The 13,392-nt window shown below is 38.0% G+C and overlaps 1 protein-coding gene across 7 annotated transcripts in view; it reads right to left on the bottom strand.

The window, feature by feature from the left end:
* LOC105194616 (nucleolysin TIAR) overlaps window positions 1–13,392 on the bottom strand; it is a 409,126-nt gene that overhangs the window by 145,408 nt on the left and 250,326 nt on the right. The window contains exon 1 of one of the 7 annotated variants that reach the window (XM_039458829.1): window positions 482–13,030. The exons of the other annotated variants lie outside the window; for them this stretch is intronic. The gene's annotated coding sequence lies outside the window, so the exon portion shown is untranslated. Of the gene's footprint in view, window positions 1–481; window positions 13,031–13,392 lie in introns of those variants that run through there. 7 annotated transcript variants of the gene reach the window in all.

Here is a 13,392-nt window from a genome sequence, read left to right as displayed (position 1 = left end):
AAGCAAAATGTAATAACACGTTCACGATTTCGAAATAATAATCGTCGTTATCTGAAAATACGATATTTTGCAGCGAGCGATATTTTATTTCACTAGTTCTTTGACAACAAAGGGGTTTTTGTTTTTACTTTGACATGCGTTATATTCAAAGTAAAACAGGCAATATTAATTCGATCCGAATAGTAGATGCGCTTTGTGGCGGCGCGCTGTTGCACCGGGCAGACGCAACATCGGATTGCCGTATAAAAAATGTAATTGCAGCCCCAAAATAATCCACGAGTTCTGCGGCTGTTTGTTCCGCGGTGTTTTTATATCTACCGCGCGCGGTCGGTCGTTCTCTCCCGTCTTCAATAATTAATACGTTCATATCCGGTTATGCGGATGCGTTCTATGCGCATTCCCTATGCATTCTCCCACCGCGCACACTCCATCCAAATGGTCATCGTCGCCGTATCCACACGTGCCGTATGCTGATCATTACCAACTGAAACTTGCGCTACTGCAAACAATAGGTATCGTCGTATGGTCATGCTTGAGCTAGCGCGTCGCACAATTATCGGAATCGATTATACGTCGGATGGAACTCTGCGACGGTTCACGATCGAAACGTGCGTAAGTCGAACGACGAACACTGTTTGTATCGTGAATATACTAGATCCCTCCCGTCGAGCTCCCTTTGCGACTAACGAGATTTTGCCAATTCGTTCGCGTTACGCCGCGCCGGAACAGTCGAAGGTGCACTGCGTAAGCGTCCGTCGACGACCGTCGTCGGATCCCACACTCGCGCTTATCGCTCTTATATTATGTGCATAAGGCTGTATGCAAACATATGACATACAAAACAATTACGAACAACCAATTGCATGCGCGTGTACGTTTTTCGCTTTTTCTTTTTCTATTTTCTTTTTATCAAGTGTAATAAATGAGAGAATGACCATGTGAAGGAAGAACATGAAAATACAAAAAACTTTATTAGTGCCTCATTCTAAAAAATGTGGAAATACGAAGTTGAAGTGAAGCAGTAATAGATAATAACAATAGATTTATGTATTATTATATGTATACACGATATGTTTAAATTGTATTATTAATTTTGTTTGATGTAGATCAAATTTTATGCCATTTTTTTTATGTATTATTGTTGAATATTTGCAGGTATAGACGATAGTCGCAAAACACAGAGTGTTTTCTAATAAAAACTTTTTTATTTACATGTTGCAAATAAAAAATTTTTTTCTTCATAGTGCACAAAAATTGTATGATTCTAAGATTATTTGTATTGTACTAAATAAAAAAAGTGCTTTATAGATAAAACAGGGGACAGAAAGAACAATTTTATAGCCACTTTTATCGAAGCTGTACAAAATGAGAAATAATTCATTATATTATAATTAATTATATTATTCATTTATATGACGTTTAATTAATATTTTAATTAGTGTGCTAATTAATATTTTGTTTCGTCTAATACGTTTAATAGCGTATTGAATTTATTATAATATCTTTTACATATTACGATCTTATTTTAACATTCATTCTTCAATTATTGTACAATTTAAATATAACATCTCAAAGAGAATATCTGAGTATTTTTTTTGCGAGTTTCAGCCATGAAATATATTCATACTCCGCCATTCACGAACGCACTCTCTCGAGATTCAGTTTTACTCCACATTCCCTGTATTTTTCCTTATCTCGTTTTTTACATTTTATCATATCTCGACTCACACGCACGTCCGCTTTCGTCGGGCTTGTCGCTTCGTTTTCGCGCGGCCACTTCAGTATGCACGCCGTTTTAAGTGCGGCTCTTCGTACGTGCGTCACACATTCGTCGTCGGTGGTACACGGGCGACGGGCGTATCGGATCGTATCGCACACGGAGAAACGACGCGGCTCGGTTACAACGTGAACGCACCGGCGACAATAGCACCGACGGGACGCGCGCGACAGGAAGGTGGCCGTATCAAATGCTTAACGGCCAACACAATGCCACGTACATACACCGATACCACGGTCGCGAGCACGATTGTCGGAGCATCGGGCGCGGGCGCTGGCGCACATTGTTACTTCCGCCGCGAAACGTTTGACCAGAAGCGCTAATTTCACCGGTACTTCGCGAATCAGATCTTGAACTGTCCGCGACGCGCGATTACGTGCGACGACGGTGCTCGCAAATCAAGCGCCGAACCATTTTCTTTAGCAGCACACATATATTTGCGTGTCGCTACGTTATAACGAAAAGATCAGTGATAATACAGAGTTTATAACTCGCACGAAAATCTAGTCGCTCGCTCTTACTACCATTCTCATTCCTTTCTTATTCATTTGATTTAAGATTCTATTTTTCTGAAGTAGAAACGTAATAATCACTTTCTCGTATATATTATATCCCTCCGTGATCCAACTGGAGATTTAAAGATTTAAATGAACTTTTAACTTTGAATTATTTTGCCTTGAATTCGGACATGTGCAAAAAAAAAAGTGAAAATCATTTTGGATGAACAATGTGAAACAGTATTTTGGAATGTTGGAAGAGAACACCACAGAATTCTTTCAGATTTTTTAGAGCACAAAAACCCTTTCAAAAACACTATCAAGCTCCTCCAGTGACCCGGTTGGAGAGCAGCAGAGCAGTGAAAAAAAATGGCAGATTACGAAGAGTTAAAAGTAACATTTATAAAATTGTAAAAATTATAAATGCATTTAACTAAAACATGCAAGAATAAAATTCTACAAAAAATGATAAGAAGTGCATACTACCCAAGAAATTTTTACGAAAATATTATTTTAATCAATTCCTTTTTCTCTCTCGACAAACTTTGTAACACGCTGTCCTTGCACGCGGATACGATGTTTTGCTGTCGCAGGAGCTATGATCATAAATGCATACTGATTAATATATATGATCTGCAATGTCCAAACATTTCATATAGTCATCAGCGGATTAAATGAAAACGGAAATGACGTCAACATTGTTCCGAAATTAGATGCACACAATGCTTGGTATAAATACACATGCGCACGTGAGGCGGGGACATTGTTATTCCCCGGTGCAACGCTCGACCACGTTACAACGCTAATTTCAAAGCGTGCTGTTAGCGAGTTGATGTAATTTATGATCGCGAAATATAGACGTGATCGGAACATTCGTGCGTAGCGTTTACAAAAGATACTTAAACGATGTAATCGGATAGAGATAAAATTACTGTTTTTCGACATGTTTCAGCGAAAATATGAAATCGTATAGCTAGTTCGGCGTACACACAGGAATAACAAAAACAACGCCCCATATTTTGGGGAACAGAGTTATCGTTTTCGCATGTACCACTTTAACGGTTTAATCTATGTGTGGTACGTTTACACCGTTCTCACACTAAGCTGATCATAAAACAATCTTTAATATCCATTATCTAGAATCGATATCAGCACGGTATCTCGAAACTTTCAAGGGCCACTTCGCGTTACGATGCATTTAATTGCCAAATGATCGTTAGAAAGACTATGAGACCACGAATTAATGTCATAGGTGCATTTATCGGCCTGATGAGAGCAGACGGTGAATATAGGCTAATGGTTAAAGTTGATTATATTATCAGTCGCAACCGTCACTTAAGCGCTTAATGAGACAATCTTTTTGCGTAATAAAAATAAAATGAAAAATACTTGTCCCAACGCGATCCACGATGTGATTAATATTTATAGAGCAAAATGTCCTTATTAGTATCATAACTTCGTTGTATATTTTCTTGAGAAAATATTAACTTATCAAAATTCTTACAACTTTTTTATTTATATAGAAACAGCTTCACTGACCAAGAACTACCGACTTTAATGCAAGAAATATTTCGCGATAGGAAACTTTAAAGGATTTCAATAACGAATAAAAACTACATAATTCCATCTGCTCTTCTCGCGTCCAGCATTCAAAATATTTCAAAAATATTTCTTCGACTGCGTATATATTTTTTTATCTCCCTTTTTACCACTAGTTGCACTCGAGGTTACGCTTCTTTCATATCGGATTGCATAAACGTCTTTCGAAGTCGTTACAAGGCCGCTCGCATAGCTCTGTGGATGTATTGTTCTCGGATTCTTAGGTACGAATACACTTACCGTTCGTATGTTGCAATTCTCACGAGCGTGGTGTCTCGCCTGTATTTCCCCCAGAAACTTCATCCCCAGACTTTCGCACGTATACGTATCCACTACTCACCACTTACGCGAATACACTCAACAGGTTACTGCGCCCACAGAACTTACTGCTACGGTGTATTCAGCGCGATTTCGTTTTGTTTCTGTAATATACTCCGCGTTTTCTAAAAGTGAACGAGACGATTGGAAAAGTAAAAGTAAATGGAAAAAGTTGGCGCCGACGAAATTGGAGAAAGATCGGAGGGGGGTTTTCTTCTTGTTCGAGATAAACGGTAGTCGTTCAAATTAAATAAGAAACATTGAGCAACAATTTATCATCAACTTAGACTATGTCGAGAATTTCCGTTTGTACGTTACATAGAATTTACCGAAAATAAACAACATTATAAAAATACGTTATAAGACATAAGAAATTAAATTCATTTATAACCATCTTAATTACGTAAATGTAAGATCTGTTCTTGTTGCTTAAATCTCCAAAAATTTTTGTACTTAAAAAGGGATAAATATATATTCCCGCGTTGGGATCGAGAGAGAGAGAGAGAGAGAGAGAGAGAGAGAGAGAGAGAGAGAGAGAGAGAAAGAGAAGATTCTAAATACAAGAAGTGTAAGTATAATACGAACAAATTTATAGTGTCATAAATTTGTCTTCGTTTATCTTTAAAAAATCTACCGCTTGTAATTTATATGTTTATTTGATAGTAATATAAAATTGCGCTATCATTGTTGATTGACATTGGATAATACGCGTTTACATTACAAAAGCAAAATTTCGATCAATGATAATGACAACGAGTAGAGAAAGATGTCGAAAATGGAGTCAGTGGAGATGGTAATTGAGCATTGGTTACAGATTGCGAAGAGCCACGAGAACGAAACGGTCGGGAGAAGGGAAACTGGCTACAGGATCGAAGATAGAGCGGCACAAAGATAGAAGAAGAGCGAGTTTCGCATTAGGAGTAATAGGCATTATCTCCATCGATCCCGACTCACCACCCCCGCTTCTACCACCTCGCCTATCACCCACCATCTCCCTAGAGTTGAGGGGGTGATTGGTTCGTTCGAACTAACCGGAGAAAAAACGCATGGGAATTCCGCCAGCCATGGGCACGGCGAATGGCATCCTGATCGCGAAATGCGGGTAGCAAACTTGGAAAGAATCAAGAAAGACGTACGTGACGTATATTATTAGTAAGACACCATCTACGCCTAATGTACCACGTAGAGAGAAAATATAGAATGAATTACTCTTGTGTTCTTTAGAAGTATTATAAAAAGATGATTGTGTTTGATAATTATTATAAAATTATTTTTCTTTTTGATATGGAAGCGTCGTGCTTTGTGAATAAAAGAATTTATAAATTAAAACCATACATACATACTGTGTTGAACAATATCTAAACATTTTTCCATCTGATAGTAATTCAAACGTTTAATAATATTATCATTGTGTATTTATAATTTATAATAAGTGTCAAAATAAATCAAAATAAATGAATAAAATTGAAGTCAAATCAGCGAGTTCTGGAATGATCGTTCCGAATTGATCAAAGTGCTGGATTTAAATTCCTTTTTGCTTTTTACGATTCAATTCGACAAGTTCCCGCAATTTCATTCTATCAACAGCTATGATTAATCAGTATAAATTAGGGCATGTCGTTACATGGTACTTCAAAAATCAACGACATACGGAGAAGCGTGATATCGTGCCGTTGTTTTTGCGATAGTTTTACCACTTTTCCATCACTGCATGGCTGCGGTGCGTCAGGTGGAAGAGGGATGACGGTGACTAATTGTCGTAAAGGCGATCATGATATGTCCTGCCTCGTAAATCTGATTGGCTACGCTTACTGACCCCGCTCGTAATCTTGCCAGCGAAATCGCTCGACACTACACGTACGTTTGACACCGAATTCGGGTCGGAATTTTAGATTCTCCGAAATCGCTTGCAGTCTTTTTCAAAGATCTAGAGATATAACATTCCTTGACGAGGCGTCGTCGAAGTAGGTACGGAAAGACGATCTAGATGCGATCACGAATGCTCTCAAATGGAAACTGCAGACCGCGCGAACTACACAGTTGAAAACGGAGAAGTAACGCGATGATATTAAAATTGATGTGCAAAAATGAATGCATATATAAAATGTAATATAAAACTACGGTAGTATTATTTTTTGTTAATATGTAAACCCCGCGTTAATCATTATTAAATATTGAGACACAATTAGATGTATTTTGATATATAAAGTGAAAATAATATAATATTAACTTTTTTTTGCGTCGCGACGTTGAAGTGATTTATGTTCCTTATCACTTTTTCTGACAAACTTCGTATAAACTTGCACAGAGAACGGAAAAATCAATTTTTCTTGTGATTTATTTATTCCCTTACGATTTATATTGAATTATAGTGTAAGAATAGAAAGTAATTGAATATCAGTATAGACAAAACTGGCACGAGGGATAGAGCAGTTAATGTGCGAAAATGTAATCTCGTATTTTATCCAAGTCTGACCGGTTAAGTGCAAAAAAAGTAATTGAGTGCGATCATGAAGGAAACCGGATTTTACATCGTGCAGCACGCACGCGATAGTAAACCGAGGTGAAAATGGCAATGAAAGAAAGAGGGCAGAGCGATGGCAGAGAAAATCGAGAGAATGGTGACTAAGTGCATTACACAGTGGGAACCATATTTATTTTCGTAGCATACGATTCATCCTACGGTTCCGAGTAAACCAGAAGATAGCTAGATAAGTAATATGATGCGCCAGTAGCATCTCTTATCCAAAGGCAGCTCCGCATTCTCTGTCTTTCCTCCTTTCCTCTCTACTCCTTTGTCCTTTCTTCTCGACGAACCTTTCGCGTCGTCTACGATGGATCCGGAGCTCTCTCCGATAAGTAGGTCTCTATCGAGATTATCTAGAGAACTCCCTCCTGTTAGATTATTATAACGTTTAGGATATGGCAGCCCCAATCTAATAACCGAGTTGTTCTCCCGAAATTCATTCTCGCGAAAGAGGTTCTTGCTAACTTGCGTCATCTTTCATTCAGTTCTACCGAATTTCCATCGGTTCCATTTTGCCGAGTAAGCCTCTACATACATTTGCGTTGAGCCCATTTCGCATTAACACGTCAAGATTCATAAATGGTTCGGAAATTTCTAAAATGTTAAGAACAGTTGTCGAGACTGAACGTGCAATGTATAACATAGTTGCCTTGAATTCACTGCTATCATAATTAAATGGCGAACGAACTTTCTCGTTTCCGAAGCTTCCATGAAATTTTAGGTGGAATATTATAGAACTCGTAAATAGTTCGGATGTCTTCCCTACGTTGTAGATTCTCATTGAGAATCTGTATGTCCCTTTCAAGGATCGTGTAGAGTAAATTACACTTCCAAACAACAGATACGCGAGTAACTTCGTCTGCGAGAACGAGATCTTATTAGTGAAGTAAGAGCACTTCTTCGTCCAACAGATTCAAGAATCGTTGGTGCAGTCACGGGAGAGAATGCGACGCATATTCTGGATGCACAAGGTAGCGACGTAAAATTTTTAATAAGAACGCGGAAAGTGTACCTGCAATCCGTAGGACATTATACGTATAATGAAGGTAAGCTTTGCGCGAACGAAAGTCTACTATAATGCAGTATGAAGATAGCATCCTCTCGCCCGTAGAGAGTAATAAATACGCAAATAAACTTTGCTCGTTAACCTATCGGACTTCGATAGAGTCAGACGATCTTCGTTTAATTTGGTTGCGTGCATCAGATAAAAATACTGTATTTCGCGCATGATCGCGAAAAAGTCGTCTCCCCCGTCTCGAGAGACGTAACTCGGATAATTGCGCGAATGATAGAGATATAACGACACACTCTCTTCCAGAAGTTTAGAAGTCGCAAACTTTACGGAAATAATTTCAACTGCGTTATTAAGTGTACTTCCTACATGTTATAATTGAGCAAAAGTCATCGTAATTTCATAAACTTCAAGAAATCAATTTTTGTTCAATTGATAGGGAGGAAATTGTTTAAATCGTTTACTCACAATTATATTGCAGTTATATTGACTGACATTTTATATGGTGCAAGTATAAATTTGCACATTTTTCTTTAAAAAGAGAAACGTCTTATCGTTTTAATAATCAAGTAATATGTGCCTTATAAAAAATAATCTTCAACATGTATAAATCTGTCAACACATGATCTTTTTATGAACATATTTGCGACAAGAGTATTGTATTAAAGCCTAAACCGCGAGGTACGTCGTGGTTTTAAAGTACCTACTGGATAATTCAAACTATTTCAAAACTTTCAACGCTTGCTGCTTCAGTCCTTGTGTACGCGCAGTTAAAGAAGAAATATGTTCTACTTCTGACCTTGATATCTTGCATAATATATATAATATGTCGTTAAATTCGCGTTATAACAAAGTAGTTTAGACGGCATATTACTTTCTTGGGTATACATTATTATAATATAATGCTTCATAATGTTTGCAATTTACCATATAACATTATTTTTTACTTAGACGTCATCGTGCATTTATCTTTTACGGATAATATTTCCATTGCACAATAAACAAAAAAAATGTGTACTCGGAAAAGCATAAATTTACTTTCATACATCTTACAAGTGTGTAAAAAGATTAAATTTCCTGTCGCGTATATTCCGGTACACGTCATTGTTTTCACTCCGGGTATGTAACATTGGTAACGCGTTAGGTGAATGTTCTATAATATTAAGTGGTATCTTATGTAATACCTACCTACCTTATCTTCAAACGTCGAGCACTTCGTTCCACTACCCCCTCATTTTGTGCTCTTTCTTCCTGCCGTTACCTCCTCGTATTCTCTATCTTCGTTCGTGGAACGTAATTTAATTCGTCGAGCGGAGTAGAGGCATCAAAATATTAGCATATTGATCAGCCTACCGCGACCCGCTCTCTTAAATCCACGAGCGTAAAACGCACTTAATGCGAGCAACCACTTTGGCTGTTACTACAGCGAATGCAATATCCGTCGCTTGGAGTAACCGTCCACGTTGTATTCGTTGTATTCATTATCTGACAAGTTTTTATAACATGCATAAAGAAAGCGACGCGCACGCAACTACACGTTCTTCGTTTACAAACGAGACAGGCGCACGGGGGAAGTGGTGACAATACTGCATGAATAGACGTGTTACGTGCACTTTTGGTAGCCTCTTAACATACGTGACTCTCATTGTCAGTTATACTCTCCGCAAATAACACGTCGAACACGTTCAAAGAATTCCAACGAATACCCGGATCTTAGCTTTACAATGGGTGTAAAAGTATTGAGATGTTATACGAGCTGAGTGAAATAAATTATGTATCGGTTATAGAATGTGGATATGGACTATTAATATTGCATCACAATACTATTATTGAGTTTATACTGCTTTACATTTCTTAGAAAACGAGAGGCAGAAATAAAATGTAAAATAAACCGAGCGTATAAAATGTTTAATTAAGGCTACGTATAAATTATGTAATAGGGTTATAAGATTTTCCTTTTCTAAAAAAAGATTTGCACATATATTTCTTGTGATATGTGAATAAAGAAATTGTATATGCCTTTAAATGGCTTTGCGCCGGCAATCGTGACAAAGGCGAGAAATATCCCTAAAATCCCTCTGTGAAATAGCTCTCTATTGAGGGATGCAACGCGTACGACAATAATGAATTTTCAAATATCGGCACGTGAACGCGCCTAATGATGGCGCGTTTTAGTGCAGGGACAACGGGCTTTGAAGAGGTACGTTATCCATGCTCGCCCTTTCAAACAACCCTTGAACGACACGCGACCTCCCGATTAAAGCAAATTTTACGCTAGAGATAGTTTTCGCGCTTGTAATATTTCTCAGCTATTCACAGCAGCAGCAGCAGCAGCAGCAGATAGAATCTACAGAGCGTCACGTATAATCAAAGTTTTTGTTAGGATGAAAATCACCGTTTAGATAACACATTTCTCAAATTATGCTTTCCTCGGTAGAGAAATGTTGAATGGATTTCGATACGAAATGCGATTAATAGAGGAAACGGTTCAATGACACTCAAGTTAAATGAAATTAATATTGACTCACTGCCACTTGTTTTTCCGACAAAATAATTCAGGTGTATTTAACGATGCTTTCGACGCAAATTAAATGCTGTATATTGATAAAATAAATTTCTATCAATAATATTATTGCCAATTAACGGCAATTAAAATATATAACTTATTATCAATTTTTAAATGTTTTATTTAACGGTTCAAAGTATAAATGCTCTAAGCATGCGTAAATATAAATTCAATTTTTCCAATTCTGTATTTTATGCATTTCTTGCATTTTAAATATTTTAAAATATTTTTATAAATTTACTAATTACACCATTTCCAAATATAAGGAAAGTGTTGTTTAATTAATGTTAACAATGAAATATTCCGCTTTGTAAATGCGGAACGTAAACAACTCCGAGATACTTAATAATTTTTTTCGCGAGATTAAAAAGATATGAAATGATTATATATTGGTGGGATTCGGTTTGTTATATAAATCAAAGCATTTTGGCATTATTATTACTGTACAACACTTGGTCATTCGAGCAGTCGATTCGATGGCACGTCGAACCAAACGATTTACGGTAGGTCGTGCATCTCCAGGCGCGAGAACTCGACCTGGCCAGCGAACACGACTTCCGCATCCGGCTTACAGCTGCTGCTTTATAGGGTAGGTGTACGAGGGAGTGTTCTAGTCACATAGCCAACCAGCGCCGCGCCAGCTAACCAGTCAACCCAGCCAGTCAAGCAGCGCCAAGCGCTGGCACACCATAGATACTACTAGTTTGACGTTTTCGGTGAAGCATCTACCGTTAACCGAAGAAAAACATAAGAAGGAACTAACTAGTCATAACTCCTGTGAAACATTCTCTAATACTGGCAGTAGCGCCAGTAGCCATAAGCAATGTCTTTTTGCTTTAGCGAAAAGGCTAGAGAGACTAAGCGACGGGATTACGGTTAGACGTTTTCCTTTAACGAAAAATGGAAATAAACAAGATATAGAGTAACAGCAATTCAGTCAAAATTTATCTTTCTTGTGTTGCTTTAATATGTTGCTGTAAAAATGTATAACGAGAATATATAATGAGTTTTTTTTAAATAACAAAGAAGATTACTCGGTTTTTACAAGGTATGATTTTCACAGACATATCTCACATTGTGATTTTACCAGTATAATACTTAGCTTGAAATTTTTAATTAAAAAATTGTCTGTGTAATAATTTAAGAGAAAAATATTTTATTCCTAGAATATTTTTCTATCTTTTTTGAAATAGTTGGAAATTATGTATCCTCAACGTTTTTTAGAATTTTGGTCTTCAAAAGTTTAATACCATTAAATATGTAATATTGAATTATTCAAAAACTGCTATAAATACTGTTATAAATAATCTTAAAGTTAAGGAAGAATTAATTTGAAAATCGTATAGAATTGCTCATTAAAATTCAGATCGAGGTTCTTGGAGCACACTGTATATAGGTCATGTATAATGACGATGTTTCGATAATAAAGATATCATCAGTTCCAACATACTATATCACGAAAGGTTCTAGATACAACAATCACACAAACAGCGGTGAATAAATATACTCGCGTGATCATTTTCCGTCCAATATAATACACGTTTAGCGTCGATCAAATTTTGCCATGTGCCTTTTTTCCCCCCCGGATCGTCTTTCGCGGGTGAGTCTTTTTGATGCCAAATTTTAGATTTATCCCTCGTTGAAAGGGGGTCAGATTTTGCTACGCCATTCGAGGCAAGCAGCCAAGTTGCACGCAAACCCATGCGGTTTTCCACGTGTGTAGTACGAGACTTCACGTTGAAACGGACAGTAGAGAAAGGGGAGAATTTCGGCAAAGATTCCGATTCATACTTCGTCCACTTCCGCGATGCTTCTTCTATGTATCCCAGCGTCGCCAGTATTGCCGTCCTCATTCCCTCGGGAGTCGTATACGTAGGTATCGTCGAATATTTCGAACTCTTTGTCCGCGACAATGTCTTTTCTCTTCACCCTTCCTCCCTCTCGCTCTCATTCTCTCAATCTCCCTTTCCGTACATAGCGCGCCATTTGAGGGTGCAAGGGAGTAGTGTACGAGTCCGCTTGATATTACCGCGCTCGGTTTTTACGGGAAAATGGGTTCTAAGCACCGACAGCGGACTCGTTCCCGGCTAAAACAATATCATTTCATCCCACGGTACCTGACCCCGCTTCTCGCCGTCCGGATCACTTGTTTGGCTGCGACAGGTACTGCCTCGACTTTTCGCATCGCATCCCATCGGTAGACTACAGCCAGCAGCTATTCGGTCCTCTGGGTCACGACTATACCAGAATCCGTACGACTGGGCGGGTGTAGAGCAGTGCGGTAGCATGGGCAGTAGTCGCAGTCATACCCCTCCGTCTCCATCAAGTTTAACTTGGCGCAGCAAATTTCCAAGTACCGTTTTACGAGTTTTCGTTGCCACTGGGAATAGACGGATCAGTCGTTACGCCGCTCGGCAAATGTTATTCCCGAAGTGAGTACCTCGTGGTATGCTCCCAGCCATCTCCACGGAGGAAGACTGATAATCAATTTTGCAACGCGATTCCAATTCGTTTGCGACGCATTTGGGGCTACGAAAATGTCGTTAGCCGAGTGCCTCTCGCTCTCATTCTATTACGATGGACGAAAGTTTTTCGGTCTCCCTTTAAATCGCTCAGATTTGCACGATATCGCTCGATAGATTAGCCGTGTTTTTCAACGATTATGAGAAAGCAATTAACGAATCTCGAGATAGAGATACGAGTGATCTCGAGATGTGTACATATACGTGTAACATCTATAGGTATATATATATATATATATATATATATATATATATATATATATATATATATATATCTCGTATACCTGGTTGATACAAAAAAGAACGTGTATCGGGGAAAGAAACAGTTTTCTTCTACAATTTGTAAGCGTCACTTGCAACGCATATAAATTTACACGGCATGTAAGACGCATATTCTATTTAGCGATAAGTTTTAAACGAGAGTTATCGTTGTAATATCCAGTGCTAGGTTTGTAGCAAACTGTTACCACGATTTGCATATTTATCATGTCGAGTTTGAAATCGGAAAATACCCATTTCTATGCCCAACTCAGCAGAAAATGAAGTATGACTCCGGTATTTTCACGGAAAGATA

This window comes from Solenopsis invicta, chromosome 16 (assembly GCF_016802725.1).
Source record: "Solenopsis invicta isolate M01_SB chromosome 16, UNIL_Sinv_3.0, whole genome shotgun sequence".
Taxonomy (NCBI): domain Eukaryota; kingdom Metazoa; phylum Arthropoda; class Insecta; order Hymenoptera; family Formicidae; genus Solenopsis; species Solenopsis invicta.
This window is presented reverse-complemented; position numbering and strand designations above follow the sequence as displayed.